Below are 20,968 nucleotides of genomic sequence, written 5' to 3'. Positions count from 1 at the left end.
CAGAAAGTCCAGAAATTTCTTGAGCTTTAAAAGCAATGTTGTCACTTCGGTTGCTGTGCTATTTGAACAGGATCTGAAATGACTGTGATATTAAATCCTGCAAATCTCACCTGGAGGCAGCATGGCAAAAATTCTGCAGTGCATAGTAAGCATAAGGCCAGCAGAAAAAAAGTGTACTATTTTAAAAATTAATCAGCTTAGATAGACACGAACAAACGAGGTAGAGGAAAGCAGTGCTGGATTTGAGAAGCATCATGCAACTGTAGCACACACAAAAAAGTAACACCTATATATAAGGCAGCAGAGTTACAGGATTTTTAAATCTAGTAAAAGCAGGTAGCAGTCAGTGAACCTGAGAGGACTGAGACCTGTATCTTGACTTAATATTTTGATTCAAGTGAGAGGATACAAAAGTAATTCAGAAGAATCATGCAGTCTGAGTTTAAAACAATTGCCCTGCTCTACCGCGTTAAGGGACAAAAGAAAAGGAAGAGAAGAAAGCAAAGTAGTAAGTAATAATTTAGACTGCGACAACTGTGAGATGTGTTTCAAGCTACATCTCTGGAATTTCCTGTGTTTTATTGTGCCTCCCCGTTAGTCTGGTGTAAGTTAAAGGTGCGCTTAACAGTGTACCTTTGTACTGTTGTTGTAAGCTGTGCCCAGAAAAACCCAACAGCTTTCAAGCATTTAGGATCCAGCTCTGTAAACGGAGCTTCCTGACATCAGTGAGATGCTTAAGGTTAATCATGGACTTTCACGTTTGCAGAGCTCAAGCCATAGGTTTCTCCAGGAGCCCTTTAGCCGTGGCAGGGAAGCAGCCATACGTCGCTAATGTTAATGACACCAAGTGAAAGGGAAAATGAGATGGCTGCCAGCTACTGTTTGGATGACAGCAATTAGTAACTACACTTGGGATTAGTCAGGCCTGTAGGCTGACATTGGCTTTTGTGGGAATACATCATAGGGTAAATGAAACTATTAACCCTTTTTCGTTCTGCCTGCTTCTGATGAAAACTCTTTAAAGACCTTGCCTGCACGCGCATTTCACTGTGGCTTTTGGAAAAGGCAATTGATATGAAGCATTTGAATGGACTTTCTTCGGTAGGACCCATTTTCTGACAGTGGTGACTCTCCATGTGGTTAAATGACCTGTTCCCCTTACAAGGGTAACTGGTTTCCCACAGAAGGTAACACATTCTTTTAATTTGCAAACACATCTATCTCTACCATGGTGTGGTTTGCTCAGACATCTCCTTTTACTTATGGACCATATATTTCCCCATATAACCTGGTCATCTGTGCACTCTCCACCAGGGTATACTTTACCTGAGATAAAAACTTACATTCTTTCAAGACATCGTGTTATCCTGGGGCTTTGCTAAGTACGGTTCAGGATAGCCTTAAAATGCTCTTGCTCATGTACACGTTCTTACTTTTAGATTCCCAAACTCTTCAAGCTCTTTGGAAATTCAAGATATGCAGCAACAGTAAACAAATGTTTTATACCTGCACTGCTGGCTCTGCTCCAACATACTTAGATGTCACTTTTTCTTTCAGGTCATTCAAGGACCACCGTGAGTCCATCCTAGGATAGTCTGGAGAACCATGCTGAGAAAGCTGATCTATCAGGTCATAGTCACTATAAGATGGCTAACATTTTCCATGGGCTCTCTCTCTAAGGTTCTCCTACAGCCCATGGAGGAGCCCCATGCTGGGATTCATCTCACTTAACTTTGTCACCCATAGGTTGGGGTACTTTGGGAGTACCATTCACTCTCTCCTAAAAAAGAAGTTATAAACATGTCAGGCACATGTTTTAAAGGGACTTAAAAGTGTCCAGAGTTGAAAGTGACAGTAGCACTCATCAGACATGTTTGTATTACCTGTTTTAGGAGGAGCTGAATGTCTCTTCTCTCCATTAACTGCATAGGTAGCTCAGATATGGGCACCTACACATGGTCAAATGAAGCCCACCCTAGATAATTTTCTGCTGCCTAGCATCCTTTTTAGATGAGGCTCATGTCCTCCAGCTTTAGGTGTGTATTAAGTGGTACATTAAGTGGTACACCAGTATGGACTGGTCTATACACTGCACCCTACAGCCCCATTTCCATCCAAACCAGAGTACAGCACAGTGAAATGGACCTGGGACAGTGGTTACTGGGACGTGATCTGGGTTGTGCAGGCTTCGTCACAATAGCTGTAGCCTCCTTATGTAAACCCACACCTGCAAAAACCCTGGAAAAAAGGCTTTCTGGCTAAAGAAAATTCTGTATTGCCTTTCCAAAATTCTCACCTCTATACGTAACACTCAGTATTTATCCCTTTCCCTCCTTTCTTAATACCCTTGTTTCTGAATGCTATATTTTCACCTCTTCTCCCTGGAGATTTTTAGAGTGCCTGTATTTTTCTTTTCTAGCAAACTTCATCTTTCAGATCCCCTTTAAGCCTCTCAGAGCCTTCCAGCTGTGATCTCTTTGTTCATCCTTTCTGTCATTGTGACTTCAGTTAAATTTTCCTGTAAATCTTGCTCATGGCTTGGCACTAGAAGGGGTCCTTCAATACATGCAGTTTAATATTGGCTGTGCAAAGGCTAGACATAAAAGACCCAAAGCGCCCTTTTAATCTACAGACCTGGAGAAGAGAGGTTAGAGAGCTAAGCTGCCTTGCTTGAATCTGAATCACAAGACATTCAGCCATAAGAGAACAATTTCTCTGCTTTTCAGATGGCCACATGATTTGACAGCTCCTTCTTCGCTTTCCAGGCTAAAGGGAAAATATTCATTTTCAGTTTTAAAATGTATAGGCCAGCTGATTTTTTTCCCCAGTGGGTATAGAACAAAAAGCAGTGAACACTGCATTAAAATCAGCATGTTTGTTTTGAGTAAGGAGGAACAGCAGTGCTAAATATTTTCCAGATAGCTGATGACAGACAGCAGGATCAGCAACCGAAGCCTTTTACTGTTGCTATTAGAGTTTCTTAGCCATTCATCCACAGGCACCTTTTCCCAGCAGACCTATTTATCTGCTATCAGGTAGCAGGAGTGCATTGAGTAACGATGATTCTCTTGACTTTGCGTGCAAAACGCAGCCTCGTTAGATGACTCTCAGGGACCCGTCATGACATGGGTTTGTCCAAAGAGGACACGCCATCTGGGGGGGCTGGGTGAGTAATCTGAAAAGCAAAGTAGCTCTATTTATGGAACACTAAGTGCAAACTATTAGAAAGCTAAAATCTATACGCTCTAGCTGTGTTGATTTGGTGTGTCAACTAAGTCAGGATGAATGGCACTGAATAAACAGCTTTCTGCAGTAAAGAAAGGTTATTTGGGCTAATCCTGTATTCATTTCTGTAGTGATGCCAGGCATATTGAGGCTGATCATTTTCACTGTAGGTTCGCAAGGCCTCTGCAGATGTACATCCTTGGCTCTGGGAAAGGCAGAGTGGCTTCCACGCAGTGCTGTGTCCCTGCCCAAAGGGTCCCTACGTTACCCAACTTCTCCAGCCACCATCTGTCCCTCGCACCATCACCAAAACATCAGGGGCCACTATCCCATGGTGTGGTGGAAAGACATCCACCCATCCACCCCACCAGAAGCATCTTCCTTCTCCAGAAAAATAAAAATGAAAATGTCACAAGGCTTTCACATAGTGGGACTAGATGACCTTCAAAGGTCCCTTCCAGCCCAAGCCATTATACGATTCTATGATAGTGTCCCATGGAAGGAAAAGGGGCTCATATTTTCTATTGACCAGCTTGATCTTGATGAAGGCTTTTGTGAATAAAAGGCTACATTTTCAAGGGTCTTCTCAAAGGTCTTTCTGCTTCCCCCTGAACCAGTGACAACATCTCCTCGCTTTTCAAAAGCTTCAAAGAAAGCAATACCAGGCTCCCCCAGGGAAATCAGTGGGAGCCATATTGAGCCAACATTAAAATGCTTTAAAAGTCCCACCTGTTTGATAAACAGGAACTTTTGTAGATAGGATGCATTTTATTACCATATTGTTGCTATGGTTGGTATCAAAATTAATTGAACTGACGCTGCTGAGACTGTTGACACACGCAATGGCAGCAAACGACTGCAGGTCAGTTTTAAAATAGCACTGATTTTCTGCTCCCAGGAGAGCCTTTGTAAACTTTCAAAACCCATTTTTTTCCAAATAAAAGTCACCCAACTAAATGTCAGAGCTTGTAATAAAGTCACTTTAGTAGAAGGCAGAGATGTAATTTATCATGTGAGAAGACTGACTCTGATCTCACGTACTTGGGTGTGAAATTGCAATGACCCTACGCGAGCACGCGGCTGAAATAGGTCTTTTCAAGGTGACTCCAAGGTGATGCTGTGACCGAGCAGCCTGATCTACCCTGACAGGCTGACCTACAAGTCAATGTAAAGTCCCATCTATATTTGTGGGGCTTCAGCTGTAAGGTGGCTATAGCCATGCACGTTGCATCTGACTCCTGATGCTGCGAAAGTGTGCTCCTGTGGGTAAGGATCTATGTAAGTTAAAGCAGAACATGTGGTGTTAGATGGTTTTGCAGCTGTGACAGGGAAAGCTTAAAAAGCACAGTGCTATTAGCAGCTCTCTCAGCATCCAGGAGGCTTTTGCCTCCCTCATCACCAGTCTGGAAGCAGTAAATACCATCAAATGTGTGTGCTAACGCAAAACCTTTGTAACGACTTCTTCTCTCTGTTGGTTATTGCAATTAGATGAGCACAACTAACTGTCACATGCATCATGTATTCGAGCAGTTATTTTGTCCTAACACTGCAGCAGTCACCATTTGGGTTTTCTGTAGTTCAGCTCTGTATGAGTCACAGAGTATTTACCCAGCACATTGGGCTCAGTTATGTTTAATTTCTGAAAACAATTTCTGCAGCCGTTCAGGTGTCACAGGCAGACGCCTGCACGCTCAAAAATAAAGATTGCATAAACTCTTTGCCTGTCTTGCTGAGTTTCCAGCCTTCCCCTCCTGAAACTCCTGTGCTTTTTCATTTATTACACCCAGCTCGCTCTATTGATCTTCAGGGAAAGAGGGAGGTTTGGGGCCAAACCCAGCAGAGGAGCAGCCCCCCAGCTGTGGGGCTTTCATCCCTTTCCAAGAGGGAGGACCTCTTGGAAGGTGAAAGGATGCACAGATCTGGAGAATGGCTGGGCTTTGCATGGTTTTCTGCAGAAGGAGGGAGCAGATGTGTACGTACCACGGCAGCTCTGTCCCCACCTTTAGGAGATGCTTCAGACTCAGCCTTGGATGCTCCACACATGGTTTCAGGGTGAATTGTCTCTTAAGCAGATGCTCTGAGTCCTATAGATTAAGGAGTATTACGGGGTCTTTAGGAGAATAAGTGGTTTCACTCACAGGGAGTGTGGCAGTACTTGAACAGGGAATACACCTTTGGCTGCACATGTTTACTTCTCCAGCAACCTCAGGAGGATGTTGCTTTGACACAAAGTCTCAGTTTGATTTGCTCCACAAAATACTGATTGCTCTGTCAGCACCTTCAAATTTGGTAACACACCACAGCATTCAAAATGCACAAATGTAAATTTGCAGTTTAAGGGGTGAAGTGATTTATTGCACTATAAATAGTCTACCACATTAGCATACTAGTGCTCAAGTGTCACTAAGCTAAGTAGAATACTTGTAAATGTAATTTTGATGCTTTATTAATTGTTCCCTCATGGAGTTGCTTGCCTCTTTACCACTTTTCTTGGTGTCTGATTTTTCCCCCTCTTTAAACTGCTGCTTAACTTATTTCCTTACCCAAAGATACATTTTCCCCAATGTCTTTCCCAATGCCCCCTTTCCCTACAAACTCACTTGAAAGAAAATATTTTGAATTAAAAGTCTGTGAGGCACTTTGGTTCACTTTAAACCCTGCTTTCTGAATAGACATTCAGCTCATGTGCCAGCCTCACTGGTTATGAAGATGTAGAGCAGCGCAGCGAAGACGAGTCCCTGCAAGAGAGCTGTGTCTGGTGGGTAAAACGAGCGCTCCAGGGACAGGTTTTCCACTCATATCACTGCCACTGACTCATTCTGGGTAAAATTTATTCTTTTGCAGAACATCAACCTGAAACTTAGACCTTATTTAGGCTCTAGTTAAAGGCTCAAGGTGGGATTTCAATAGACTTTGAGAGATAAATGGTGCTTTTATGGGTCTTCCTCCCCAGACTGAACCGTGGCTTCTGCTCTCTCAGGGAAGCCACTTCATATTTCTTTATTTCAATGCCTTTCCTCTGTAAACTAGTATTTACCCAGCCTTTGAGATGCTTAGATGAGAAGGAGTTATGGCAAGACAGGAGGTGTTTATCTGCCATCTGATTATGGCCAAAAAAGTGCAGTATCTAGCAAGTGAAGCTGGAGTGCAAGTCTCCTTGATCCAAGCTTCTGTAGGACCACAGATGCTCATGCTGCAGCACTTGTCTGCCTGTCCTTGGTACATGGATGCTCATTCCAGCCTAGACCTGCCCAGGGAGAGATACAGGATGACCCACAAGGAGCCAAGTCCAGGCATAACCTCCACAGGGCTCCAGAAGAGGACCGGGCGTCTCACAATGGGACCAAAATAGCCAACACATCGTCATCCCAGGCTGAAAAGATGGCAGAGCTGTGCCTCTGTTTTACCTGCATTTCATTACCTGCTGAGGGCTGGAAAGATTTTTTTTTAAACCCCTTGTGAGGCTATGTATTAACTCATCCCTCGATATTACTGAGAAATAGTGAAGGTGAGGGCAAGGTGAACCTTTAGTACCTCTGGCTTTAAAAAATACAAACAATAATGTCATTAGAAACCCACCAACCTGCAAGAGAGCAGACCAAGTGAATTTGAAATTAACCTTGCAAAGTGAAGAGTGTGTTTGAATTAATCTCTAAAAACGTGCTTTAGCATGGAGGTAAGGTAGAATGCCAGCCTGAAGTTAAAAGCTTTGTCGAAGCAATCTCTGTTTTAAGACTCAGAATGACCCTTGATATTTATCAAGGTAATGAAAATACTACAGGCCTTTTCAAAAGCTGATGAGAGGTTGTACTTGGCTCACCCATCGTAATAACTAGGTGGTTTTGCTGTAGCTGGACAACTCACTTCTCTATCAGTTTCCCACATGCAGAGGCAAATCCTGCACACTGATTATTCTTATTTCATATCGTATTTCTCCTAAACGTCACTGCTAATTAAATATGCATATGTTTTGTAGTTATATTTAATTAAAGTAAATATATGTAATATATAACATATACCTATACATATTTCTGATAACCGAAGTGGCCAAAAAGAGGCAACCCAGCTGACCCCCAAATGCTCCAGATGACCCGGCAGGCAAAGATGCTTTAAGCACCAGGAATAACAGAGGTGACTCAGCTCTCTTCCCACTGTGTCACAAGCAGCTGAACAGAGACAGACGTCACCGCCGCACACATGGGGGCAGGCAATGAGCTGGCCGGCTGAACGTGCAGGCTGCTGTTGTGTAGGTAATCCATTAATGGCTGAGGCTGATGACAACAGGTCTTTAATTTGCTGAGCACAATACAAACACAGAAGACAAAAACTCATGAAGCCAAACCACAAAGAAGTCCTATGTCAAAAATATCAAATAAGTAAACTATAATTTCTTTCCAAATACAACACTTCCCTGTCAGTCAATGCAGCTGGCTTATACTGTCCAGTACTTCCCTTTTCCTCTACCCGGGAAATCACAGGAAAACACTCACAGAATCACAGAATCACAACCCCCATTTGGAAGAAAACACGGAGAGCCAACCACATGCTTGTGTCCCTGATAGTCAGGCAAAATACAAACATTTTATTGGCACCTGTGTAAGATGAATTGGGTGTTTCATCCTGCTCCAGTTGCAGTTGTCCTCTCTATGTGGGCACATACATGAAGATCCAGCTTCCCAAAAGGCCACTCCCTCTGGGTACCCCTTTGCATGTCTCCAGCAAACACAGGTGAATGGGATTTCACGAATAAAGTATCAACCGAAAGCGAGTCATCTGGAGGCATTGGAAGCACAGTGGGGTCAAAAATCCTCCAAATCCTGAAGGTTTAAGAGTAGCACAGCTGCTGTGAAGTCTAATTCCACTTTTTGCCACCCAACACACTTGGGTTTTTGTGCTAATGGACTGTAAGCCTGGATCAGGCCAGCTGGCCAGGACCTTCTCTGTCTGTAATACATTCACCACCTAATTTTTACACATCCCATTACCAGTGGAGAGGTAACTATGAGGTATATTATTGTTTATCTTTTGATATGTCACTCTAAATTCAATAACTGATCCTTATTTTGCATTTTAGAAGCGATGTTCATTTTACTCTTACGTTAAAGATTCCTAACTGTTTCAGAGATTTGTTAAATTCTTGGCAGAGTGTCACCCAGGGAACAGCAATATTAAAACACAGCCAGCTTGCTGTGCTAAACATCCCAAAGTGGTGTCAGGAGTCCCCAAAACTGGCAACTGTGGAGCTGTTGTGAAATGGCAACTGAGTTTATGGAGAAGGGAATCTCACCATCAAGCGTTAACCAAAGCTGCTGTAATATTCAACAAGGCTGTGAGGGGAGAGATCATGGGGTCTCCATGCAACTGTAGCATTGAGTTTATAACACATATTTAGTAAGTGAGCTAAGAATATGAATGTTTTGTACCGACCGCGATTTTGATTGAAAAAGATTGCGGGATAATTGTTATGCATTGAGTTACCAAAGGATTTTGTCCCGTTACACTGATTTGCTAAAAATAGACTAAAGCTCTCTCTGATTTTTAAGGTGGAGCAGCCAGAGTATCAAATATTTCAGAGCCATCTGCTGCACATTTGGATTCATATGGCTTATTTCAGACATCTGCACTAAAATAGGATGAATGATGTCCAGTAGATACCTATTTCTCTCCGCTGGCTAGCATGGTCTAGGCAGCTCATTGAAATGCAGGTGTCTGTGCTGTAGATACACTTGCTCAGGGACATCCCAAACTAGTGCTAGTTTCAGAAAATAATTAAAAATCACTGACATTGCTAAGAATATTTCCACTTTTTACAATAAGGATTAAACTTGACCCTACAAAGCTCTTACAAAATATTTAAATTCCTGAGCCCATATCAAGACTGTTTTCACCAAGATTGTGTCCAAAAGATGAGGTTATTTCTCCAAGCCAGGGTCCACAAGTCACAGCAGAGTAATGTTGGAGAAGCTGAACTGCCCTGGGTCCAGGTCTGGGCAGAATCCCTTGTTCCCCAGCACTGTAAAAACCTGCAGCTTTTCCCACAATAAAACTGAATTGTAAATGCTTTACAAGTTTTAACAGTACTTTGATTTTTGGCCAGGCAAAGGGTCCATTTTCTTATGCAGAAATGCAAAGCTGTCATGTACAATTTATATTAAACTAACATGGCCCATTGACGCGATACCATTATGCAGGATAACCGAAAGCAGAGCCCTTGCTAATCTTAGAAACGCAGATCTGGAAGCAATCTCCAGGGCAGTGGATACCTCATCCACATTCCAGGCACTGAAACTCCCGGCCTTGTGCAGCGATTCTGGAAGCTGCTTTTATAAAGATCATTATCTTTCTTAACCTCTATGCAAAATTCATAGAAACGGAGAGTGCTGAGAGACAGGATTCACTTTACATCAGTCATGGTAATAGTCTGACAGTCCTGAAGTCCTTATTATTCCATACAGCAAAGAAAAAGGTATTTATTCAGTTTTCATTTTGATTTAGACCAGACAGAACAAATCCTGGCTTGCAGAAGCAGTCCTGCCTGTTTAACTCATAAAATCATCCCCTGAGAATCCACTTTTGTCACCCAAAGAAGTTCTGCCTTTAATCACGTCATCAGGAGAATCACCTCTCAGATCCGCTGTAATGCAGAACTGCCCTGGATTGCCTCAGAGAGCAGCTTGGGGCAGAAATAACATAAACCGCTCTCTTAGTCTTCATTGTAACCCTGGAGCATAACAACAACATTTCTTCATAAAAGAAAGTAGAGGCAAAGTCGCAGAGTTACAAAGTGACTGAGCTGTAATTCTGGGGCAAATAAATAAAGCAGAAGCAAAGCTGATGGGGAGGGAGCAGTGTTCCTCCTGTGTTCGTCTGATTAAATACAGTGTTTTTTTCAGGAGAAAAATACAGAAACATTGATCTTAGGCCCCTTCACTGCCAATTGATTACATGGGCAGAGCTTTAATTTTGGGCGGAGCCCCACTGTCATTTTCATGGGAGAATTCAGCTTACACATAATTTCAGGTTATTATATAAAATTATAAGAGAAAGGAATTCAGTGTGACCCTGCTAACTGGGATTTGCTTCTTTGCTAAGCCCTGTCTATAATGATGCCTAAGGACAGTCATGATTTCCTGCTCAAATTTTATTGTAAGGGGAATACTGATGAACCAAAAGACATAAACCACATGAAAATTGTTTACATGCTAGTGTTTTAGTCATGGGCAATCAGGGGCTCCCAAGTTCTGTTTTGGAAGGGGCAATAACGAGTGGCACAGAGATGGACAAGTTACCTCATTAGGAAGAGTTCTGTGAACCAAGCTAGTTTTCTATTTCTTTGGGGTTTTTTTTTTAGGAATTACATAAGAATTCATATTAATAGTATTCCCCCTAGATAAAACTGAAAGGAAAGAAATCTCAATGCTTTCACACAGTAAACTACCATCTGCTTCTATTTAAGAAATCCATGATAATGGAACCCAAAACACTTTGATCAGATGTTTAATGTGGCTTTAAGAGTTTTGAATTAGTATTCCAGATCAGCCTCTCAAAAAGTTGTCAGATCCAAAACTGCTTCTCAGCGCCTTCCCATGACGACCAAGAAAGAAAAAACAATATTTCATTCTCTGAGAACAATAAAAGAAGACTTCCCCACAAATTTGATGAGTTTGTTATAAGCACAGAAGAAAACCCTGACATGTACTCAGAGTGTACGCAGTTATAAACACCAGATTTGGGTCAGACTGAATGAAATGGCTCTTACTCTGAATCATCTACTTAAGGAGCGTTTAAGGGTCTCTTCCTATAGACTGTAAATGGGAATATAGTATCCCAACATAGTAAGACTGCAAAATGAATACCTCACAAAACGAAGATTGAATAGAAAGTTAAAATGGCAGAAAGATGCTGCTCTAACCTGCCCCCCCCCAAAAAAAAAGAAAAAAAGATTAAGAACCTTAGACAGAATTTCATGCATTTAAAATAAATGGCTCTGCCTGACTGCAGAGGCACTGCTCTGACCTTGCAGGAATTTCTTCAACCATGGTAGGACATGGCCAGGAGAACAGCGAATAAAATCTGGTATTGCTTTAGGCTGGGTCAGGACACTAGGCATGCTCAGGATTAACTCAGCTGAAACAGGACGCGGTCAGAAGCAGGAAGGTGAGGCGGGCCACCGTGAAGGAGCTGAATTAGGAGTGAAGAAGTTTCAGAGACCAGCGGGGTGAGAGAGCTGCAACAAGGCCCCAAGGCAAGGCCACACTGGCAGGGCTGACACTGGTTTGTGGCAAAGGCAGGGGAGAGCAACCACCTTAGGAAGACATTGTCCTTAGGCAAGGACCCAGCAGCACCTTGTTTTGGGTGAAGACCTCCTTCCTGAGCTTCACCAGCACATGCTGTTGCCCTTGGGTTGGTGCCCTCTGTGAAGGGATTGCGCTCCTATTGGAGGTATCCAAGCTTCTAGAGACCATCAAAGTGGGAAGTCTCTATACAGTGGGGGCAGGCATATGGAATTATAGAATCATAGAATGGTTTGGGTTGGAAGGGACCTTCTACTTCCAACCCCCCTGCCATGGGCAGGGACACCTTCTACTAGACCAGGTTGCTCAAAGCCCCATCCAATCTGGCCTTGAACATTTCCAGGGATGGGGCATCCACAGCTTCTCTGGGCAACCCGTGCCAGTGTCTCACTGCCCTCGCCGTAAAGAATTCTTTCTTAATATCTAATCTAAATCTACCTGCTTTCAGTTTAAAACCATTACCACTCATCCTACCACTACACTCCCTGACAAAAAGTCCCTCCCTATCTTTCATGTTGGCTCCTTTTAAATACTGAAAGGCCACAATAAGGTCTCCCTGGAGACTTCTCTTCTCCTGGCTAAACTCTCTGCCTGTCCTCATAGTGGTGGTGCTCCGGCCCTCCTGTCATCTTTGTGGCCCTCCTCTGGACTTGCGCAAGCAGGTCCATGTCCTTCCTATGATGGGGGCCCCAGAGCTGAATGCAGTGCTCCAGGTGGGGTCTCACAAGAGTGGAGTAGAGGGAGGGTTTTGAAACAAGCAGATTTCCTTGACCTCTTTGGTGGGGAGGAGTAGCCCTTTCTTAGGAAAAACATGAATTTGCTTGTATTTAAATATTCCGTGGTCAGTTCTTCATGGTCATCTCTGGTGGCCACAGAGGTCACAGCAAGTTTTCCAAAACTTGTGAAACATGGGCTGGGTTGGATAGACGAGCATGGTCAATGGCTGTTCTTACCTGGGCAGGGATGGTGAGGGATCAGGAGAGAGCATCAGGAACTCTGAGAGTGTGGGGGATCCCGGAGGGGCCACTGCATTTGGGACTGTTGGTTTCGCTAGCTTTTTCCTGATCGTATGGATGGATTTGACTTAGTGTCTGCATTATGGCAGACTCTGTTTGCTGTTCCCAAGGATTTATAAGGAAATGATAGAACCGTGACAAAATCAATTCCTTGTACCCCAAAAAGAAGAGAGCAATGGAACAAAAAGCTAACCAAATTGCAAAATACCAAGAAGTATTCCAGAGCAAGTCATGGCACACATTCCTTGTAACCTTGTTTATCTCAACTCTACTGGCAAAAGACATATGTGCCCTTAGAAATACCCACTAAAAATTGCAAGATTTGTATGTGTTCATGTGTTTCCCTGTACACATAAGAACATACCCAAAACTGTAGTGTAATGTACAAGCTGGCAACATCCCTGTCCCTTTCAGTAAAAAAATTTAATTCCTCTCTATTATCATTGAAAACAGGTTTTATCTTCAGTAGACTATGTAAATTCTGGCTACATCAGTCTTTATTATCTGACATTAAAAAGGATTTCGGAAAACATACTCTAAATTACTAAAATTAGTTGTTAGGTTCTCAAAAGAGTAATATTCAGATTTTATATATTTTTCTGTAGTTGTCTGGAAAATAAGGGGTTAAAATCAAACATTTGTGCCCTACTCAACTCTCAGAAAAATAAACCTTTGAAAGGAAAAGAGCAGTTAATACAAACTATTCCCTTTCCCTGGTTAAGGAAAAGCTAAATTAAATTCATTTTCTATATGAGTTACAGTGAAAAGCAAATGCCATATGGTTTTCCCTAGGATTTCTTAACCTATATTAAGCGATAATTGAAATCAGATGACTTTTAGATTATTCAGGCTACGTTATTTTAAAATCACGTTGATAGAAGTACATTTTAAATCTATTAAGATATTAGCACTCTGCCCTTTCGCCTATGCCTGATGTGCATGATGAGGAAGAAACGGCCAGTTCTTTAGATTACAGTGGAAATGAAATGCCCAGCTCCTACCTTCAGATCTCATCTCCAGTACCATTTCCACCCTAAATACAGACATTTTCAGTCAGAGTTGCTAACGTGATGCTCATAAGCTAGCAAAAGCTCCAAAAAGCCCTCTCTGAACCATCCAGCTGCTCCAGCATTTAATACTCAGATATCAAAATATCACAGATCGGACCAGACTAGGTTTATTCCAATTCGTTCTGTCTTCCCCATTTAATTTGTACACTTGGCACTCTCTCAGTATTGCCCTCTTTGCAGCTGGTTCGTACAGGCAAAATTACACGAGGTGTGCATATCAGCGAACCAAGGCACCTGGCCTGGAAAAGCCCGTACCCTTGCCAAGACAAATAGGTTGATCAGATGTAATTATGAGGAAATTTTTAAGAATGTCACCTTTAATTCCTGTGAAATATATCTTTGGGTTTCCCGATACTCTGAGCGCCTTCCTATAAAAGCCTCAGGGAACAAATACAAAATGCTGAGGTTATTTCAGTCTGTAAATGACTGTAGCCTCATGAAGACAAACTCACTCTTTTAATTTCTGCCGGCTGCAGAATTGCTTCCAAATCTGCCTAGAATCTAATAAATCATTCACATCAACCTTTTTTTTTTTAACTAGATGAATATTCACAGTGCTGGTTCACAATTATAATTTGTAGGATGCTAAATTTCTGGCAAATTTTGCCCAGAAATAACCAGTTCCTTTTTGATTTTAATTATCACATATCTTTAAGACACTTGTTGAAACTGCCTATAGGAATTCAAAAGAGTACCATCAAGTAGTGAAACTCAAAGTATGCAGAGCGTGTTGCTTAGAGAGACGTAGATGAAAGCTTTGATAGGAGAGAGAGAAAAGGTTAGAGGGGAACTCCCTCTTCGGTTCCTCATTTCTTTTTATCTTTTCTTTTGGATGTCCACAAAAATCAATGCAAGGCAAGCTCAGAAGCAGGCAGAGATGAAGTGTCATCTCTGGCCTTTTTGTGGGCCATTCCGGTGCTCCCCGCGGCGCAAACTTTCCTCCATTTAGCGAAATAAAGCCCAAACCATCTTCTCTGGGAATAAAGCACAAAACTGAACACCAGGCTTGAAATTTCTCTGGTATGAAAGCTAATTTGTGTTCAAAAAGCGATTCTGTCCTCCTCTACTCATTGGAGTATTGACGATGTGAGTTGGGTGATTCAGTCCTTTGCAGATGAGGTCTCCAGTGGGGCGCTGGCTCTATAGGTAACCTCCAGCTTCCTCAGGGCCTGCTGTGCTGCAGCCCTCCTGACGTTAGTCGAGGTGCACAACACTGAAAACAGTCATCTGGTGCAACTGTCCTGAAGAACCTCACCTGTTCCTATCTTGTTCTTATGTAGTCTTATTTAAGTGAAATTACATTTATTACATCGGAAATTTCCTCATTAGAAATTAAAATAATGCAATGGTAAAACAGGCACATGTGCTTTTATTTTATCTCCTTTACAGAGCTGAAATACCACAGGACTTTTCATGTCAGCTCAGGTTCTCTGCGATTTTCTGAAGGCTAGATACTGAGATTTTATTAACATTTTGACCCCGTAAAACATCCCAATGGCATTAAAATACCCATGCAACTTAAACACAAGTAGTGAGTGAGTTTTATTCCATTTACCCAGTATTGTCCCTTCGGGTACCTCAGGGCTCTTGCAGGATCCAGATGGCTCCTACTCAAAGGTCAGGTTCAAACACAAACCTGCCTTTTCCCTTCCCCTTCTTTCCTCTCCTTCCTCCCTTTATTTCCTTCTAAATTGCTAACACTCTAAATAGGGTATAAACACCTGAACTATAAGTGAGTATTCACTCCAGGGTTTGCCAGGGGAATAAGCTATTTTGTCTCCTAGCAATAGAGTGACAATCCAGCCATTTTTGCAAAAATTTGTACCACGGCTGTAGTACCTCGTCTCCCTCCCTCTGAACCAAGCGCTGCTGCCGCAGCGTGGCTCAGCCAAATTAAGCCCAGGCCACATCGCATTGATTCAGCAAGTATCAATGAGAAAGCAGAGGAGAGGTGGAAGGGAAGGGAAGGGAAGGGAAGGGAAGGGAAGGGAAGGGAAGGGAAGGGAAGGGAAGGGAAGGGAAGGGAAGGGAAGGGAAGGGAAGGGAAGGGAAGGGAAGGGAAGGGAAGGGAAGGGAAGGGAAGGGAAGGGAAGGGAAGGGGAGGGGAGGGGAGGGGAGGGGAGGGGAGGGGAGGGGAGGGGAGGGGAGGGGAGGGGAGGGGAGGGGAGGGGAGGGGAGGGGAGGGGAGAGGAGAGGAGAGGAGAGGAGAGGAGAGGAGAGGAGAGGAGAGGAGAGGAGAGGAGAGGAGAGGAGAGGAGAGGAGAGGAGAGGAGAGGAGAGGAGAGGAGAGGAGAGGAGAGGAGAGGAGAGGAGAGGAGAGGAGAGGAGAGGAGAGGAGAGGAGAGGAGAGGAGAGGAGAGGAGAGGAGAGGAGAGGAGAGGAGAGGAGAGGAGAGGAGAGGAGAGGAGAGGAGAGGAGAGGAGAGGAGAGGAGAGGAGAGGAGAGGAGAGGAGAGGAGAGGAGAGGAGAGGAGAGGAGAGGAGAGGAGAGGAGAGGAGAGGAGAGGAGGCATCGTGTCATTAACTCGCATTAGCGTGCAGAGGTATTGTTGGCTAGGAAAGCATTTTTTAATGCCTAAATATTTGAAAGTTGAAGGAAGATGATGCATTTCCATAAATGTGGCTTGCAGGACCTCATGACCATCTTTGCTCCAGATTCACAATAAAAGGCTTAGTATTTTCAACAGAAATCCCTTGCTGGATAGGTGCCCTGGAAATTGAAACCAAATCACTGTCTCTCAGCCAGCAGGTAGGACTGGGTCAGGTCAGGATTGCCTGTGGCTGGTAAAGAACACAGAGGCAACTGTGCATGAAAGATTGTCACAACAGAAATTAGCAGGGTACAGAAAAGCACTAAAAAGGCTTTGTGGCTGCTTGTTTCCCATTTCTTCTTCTTGACTACTTAATGCTTTTCTGAAAGCCTACGCTGACAGCATGTTGACCTGTTTAGTTGTTAACTATTTATTGACTTGACAAATGTATTAACATGTTCTAGAAAATCTGCATTTTGGAGGAGCTCTTTTAGGGTCCTAAGTCAAACCATGGGCTGCTTGGAGCAAAAAGAGACCTTGCATGTCTCTTCAGATCTGTCAAAAAAAATGGAAATGTGCAATTTTATTCTAGCAAGGATATTCCCGATGAGGTTGATTTCTCCATATACAATTAACAGAACTCTAATAAAAAACGAAGTGGCTTTCTGCAGCTCGTGAAAACACAGCTCTTCAAGTTAATTCTGATTCAGCGTGGAGATTATTTCCTTAATCAAGATGATAACCATTTCTTTCATTCAATATACGGCAGCTGCAGTGCTAGGTGTTCCCAATTCTTCATAGCTATAAAAGATGTATGTGTAATGGTTTGTACCTTTCCACAGACTATTTATAGGGTGAGACTGTCAGCTCAGCCGTAGACAGATATTTTCTGAGGTCGTGAAATGTTGGAACCAAAATGCATGCACCTAAGACCCCCAATCCTATCTGCAGTTGAAAAAAAATTAGACACATAATTAATCTAAATAAGTCTGGAAAGCATGGCTTGCAGCAAGAGGGAAACGATACCCCTTTTCCTCCATTTATTCAGGGAAGGTTAAAAGGTGCTTTGTTCAAGGTGCCTTGTTCACAGCCTGTATGAGAAATGTATTTTGGATTTCCCAAAAAAAAGGCACAGTGAGAATCAGCTGCAGCTGGAAGCTGATGCTAAATAATTTCACATTTAAGTAAGATAAGGCATAGAAAGGTGACAGGAAAGTTGAGTCATGGAACAATATGTGTAGGGCTGTGTGGGTTGTATATTACCAGAAATCTTTAAATCATGGCCAGATATTATTCCGAGAGGTCTGCTACAGCTGAATTCCCCACTCTGTGCAGAAATTACTAAGTGGGATTCAGAGGTTTGTGCTATGCAAGAGGTGATTGAGTTAGAGGCAACAACGGACCCTTGTAGCTAAAACCTGATTTTGTGACACTGCTGCAAGTAGGTGTGAATGCAAAATGATACCACTAACAACAGGCACATGAGGCCTCAAAATCTAATTCATAAACTCTCGTTGAGCAGAAGATGATACCCAGCACAGCATTCACCCTGCCAGGAGCAAAAGGCTTGATGGGGAGAACGAGAAACCTGCCAGCAAAGGTTGTTTTCAGCACATTAGTTACTGTATGTTATGGTGACTTTTTGCCTACATCCCCTTTATAATTCAAGATATTCTTTCTCTCTGCCCACCTCTCCGAGCACTGTGGAAGGGAGAAGTCGATAAAACCTCCATTGCTACTATAACACAAAAAGATCAAACAAGAGCCAAAGCAAACAGCAGCTGGCTCAACAAATAGGAATTTCAGGTAACGGTCATAACAACAGGCTGGAACTGTGGTTGCTAATAAAGTGAGAACAAAGGTCAAATCTTGCTTTTTAACAACATGGTTTGGTTCAAAATGACAAATATAATGAAAACTTGGTCCATAAAAAACCATCAGCTTCTGTGGGCAGACAACTCTTCCCCACCCCAGTAGTCCCTTCATTCCTGTACAGGAGTGGTGCCTCCAAACAAACGGGCAATGAAAAGGCACTGGGGAGACTGAAATTGCTGCCGATCCTGCTGACCGAACTCCCTGTCTCGTAGCATTCCTCAAGCTGCCGATTTGCATCCTCCTGCAATCTCTTCTCTGATAAACAGATTGTAAACTGTTTGGAGCAAAACCACCTTGTTATTCTTACTTTGGGGGGGGGTCACACAAGTGGGTTCTGGTCTTGGCTTTGACACTTCAGATCTACAGAGGCAGCTGTAACATAATAGATAATTTTTCATCCTTAGTCACTAACATGTGCAGAACCCCTGGAAATAAACAGAAGAGCTCACACTGGTATCCAAGTGTTGATGTTTAGGAAAGAGATTCAGCAGTTACACAGATACCGAGGATATTTATCCATAGCAGGTCAAAACCCAGGGAAGGTCAGCCTTGGTGAGGTCATTACCGGAGCTGCTTTCTTTCCCAGCTGCTTGTGTGAGATTTCGGATGCAGCTGTGCAGACACGCCGGGGGCAGGATGCTGAGCCACACAGATATTGATACTGATCCAGATTCTCAGCTCCTACGTGAAGCATTACCCCTCAGATAGCTCTAAGTTATAATAATCAGATTTCATGCTTATCACAAGAAAAAAAATCCCATAATTGTTCTAATAGCTCTATAAACAATTTATCCCATTATTTCTTTCTTTGTTCGCCAGTGCAGTAACCTGAACACAGATGGCCAGGAAGTATTTTTTCCATCACGTGACGTTTGAGGTCTATTGTCAGCTTGCTTTTGCACCGTGGAGCAAGCTCATTTGTGAAAAGGTAGAGGGAAAAACCATCGGAATAGCCGAGACCTTTGTATTAAATGTATTCTCTTGGGCTGGGGTTATGTACCTCAGAGTCCAAAGCACCTTGAAACCATCTGCTTCCAAAGCAGAGAAGTCTCTGACTGACCCAAGAATTATTTAATTGGTTAGACAAGGTATAGAAGATCTCACAGGAGAAACTAAGAATCGTGCCAGGGAGCCATCAGCCGTGGTGCCTGCGGTATTCAGGGGGTAGGCTGAGTCTGGGTCACCGCCCTGCGTCAGGGTTTGAGCCTGCTACAGTCACACACCTACTCCTTCACCTACTGTTTTTGTCCTGTCTCTGGCACAGGGAAATTTTACTTTTGAAACTCGGAGGCAAAGACAGCCGGAGGTAAAGGAGCTCTTCTCCATCTTCCCATGATCTAATGAGGATTGTGGTTCCCAAATTGTGATGGGCAAATGGTTGAACAGCCATACAGCCTCTGCACAGTAACCCACATGTCATTCAGCCCTGAAAATGATCTCACACTGGCAATGGCTATCTAAGGGACCATGTTAGAAAGCAAAATTAGAGAGGCAATTTCAAATTCAAGAAACAAATGAATACTAATATTTGCTAATTACGTAGTTTAGAGATATTGCATCAATGTTAATCAAACTTCATGGCATTTTGAGACAGTAAATAATGTTCTCCTTATCTCAAAAATGGAAAACCTGCCAGGCTCACAGTGATGAGCGGGAAAGAGGTGCTAAAGCACACTAGAATACGACAGTGCTTGGACTGGCATTTAAAATTGGTCCTGAGTGGAACTAAACTCTGCTATAACCGTGCTATGAAACTGCGAAAACCTGTAAGGAGCCCAAACTGGGATATGTCACACCCTGAGAACAGCTGTGCTACAGACCATACCCCAGAGGTGAATGTATTTTAAAAGGACAGCTCAGACTTCTCAGACTCCTTCTCAGAGAAAGGAATATAATTTTTTAAGGCTACTTTTGTTTAGGGTTTTCTTACTGAAAATAAAGCTTAAAGCTTTTCTTTTTTTGTGTGATCAAATCCAAATATTGTCACCAATAATGGTTTTACCACCAACTTTTTCTTTTAAAAGCCTTATTTTTTGAAAAAGGGTGAATTGAAAATTGACTAGTTCTAGTTTTCGACCAGGACAAGGCATAAGTACTTCATGCAAGGTTAAGCAGCAACGCAGAAGCAAAGTGAGAAGACAGAACCCCTGGCTCCCTGCTCTGTGTGTGCCCCTGCCACTATACCACACTTCTTTTCATGAATTTACCGTAGACGGTGATTTCCTGTATACAGATGCAGGATGATATGAATTTGCACAGAGCTGTTCAAATCAGAAGGTAACGATTACCTGCAATGAGCAAATAGAAAACAGAGACGTTTCTAAAGAAATCTGTCTGCCTCTCATATATGCTGCTGGGTTGACGGTGAAATGTTTTCTCAGGGAAAATGTTATCTCCTTGTGATAAGAATGCTAGATCTTGATTCACCTTTTTCCTATTGCCAAAGAACAAAACAGATATTTTTGTTATTTTACCAATAAGTTAATTCTCTTTCCAATTTTTTTACACTAACCAATTTAACAAAGTTGCATAGAAATAATTCCTGGCAAAACACATCATGCTTTTGTCACTTCTTCAGTGCTATATTCACATCTCTCTCAGCTCTTTGAGCACATAATGAAGCTATTACACACTGCGAGGTTAAAAAATAGCTGCATAGGAAAAAACTGAACTTGACTGGCAGACTCCATGAAAGTCACAAAGCGAGAGGGACTTCACATAATTCCACAGAGCACCCAGGGAAAATATCTTCTCCTACTAAATTTAGACAGGGGTCCACATCCAAATCCCTTGATTTGGATGCTACCAAACCTGGGAGAAGGCTGGATGTAGAGATTATATCTACCAGTGGTCTTCGCTGCCTCTCAGCCTTGACTTCAGATACAAGCAGCTTCAAATTTAAGAAACATTCAGAGCCAAGCTTGGAGTACATTGGAAATCTGCACCTGAAACCTACTC

This window comes from Phalacrocorax carbo, chromosome 1 (genome assembly GCF_963921805.1).
Source record: "Phalacrocorax carbo chromosome 1, bPhaCar2.1, whole genome shotgun sequence".
Taxonomy (NCBI): Eukaryota; Metazoa; Chordata; class Aves; order Suliformes; family Phalacrocoracidae; genus Phalacrocorax; species Phalacrocorax carbo.
The sequence above is the reverse complement of the archived record's forward strand: the minus strand, read 5'-3'. Positions refer to the sequence as shown.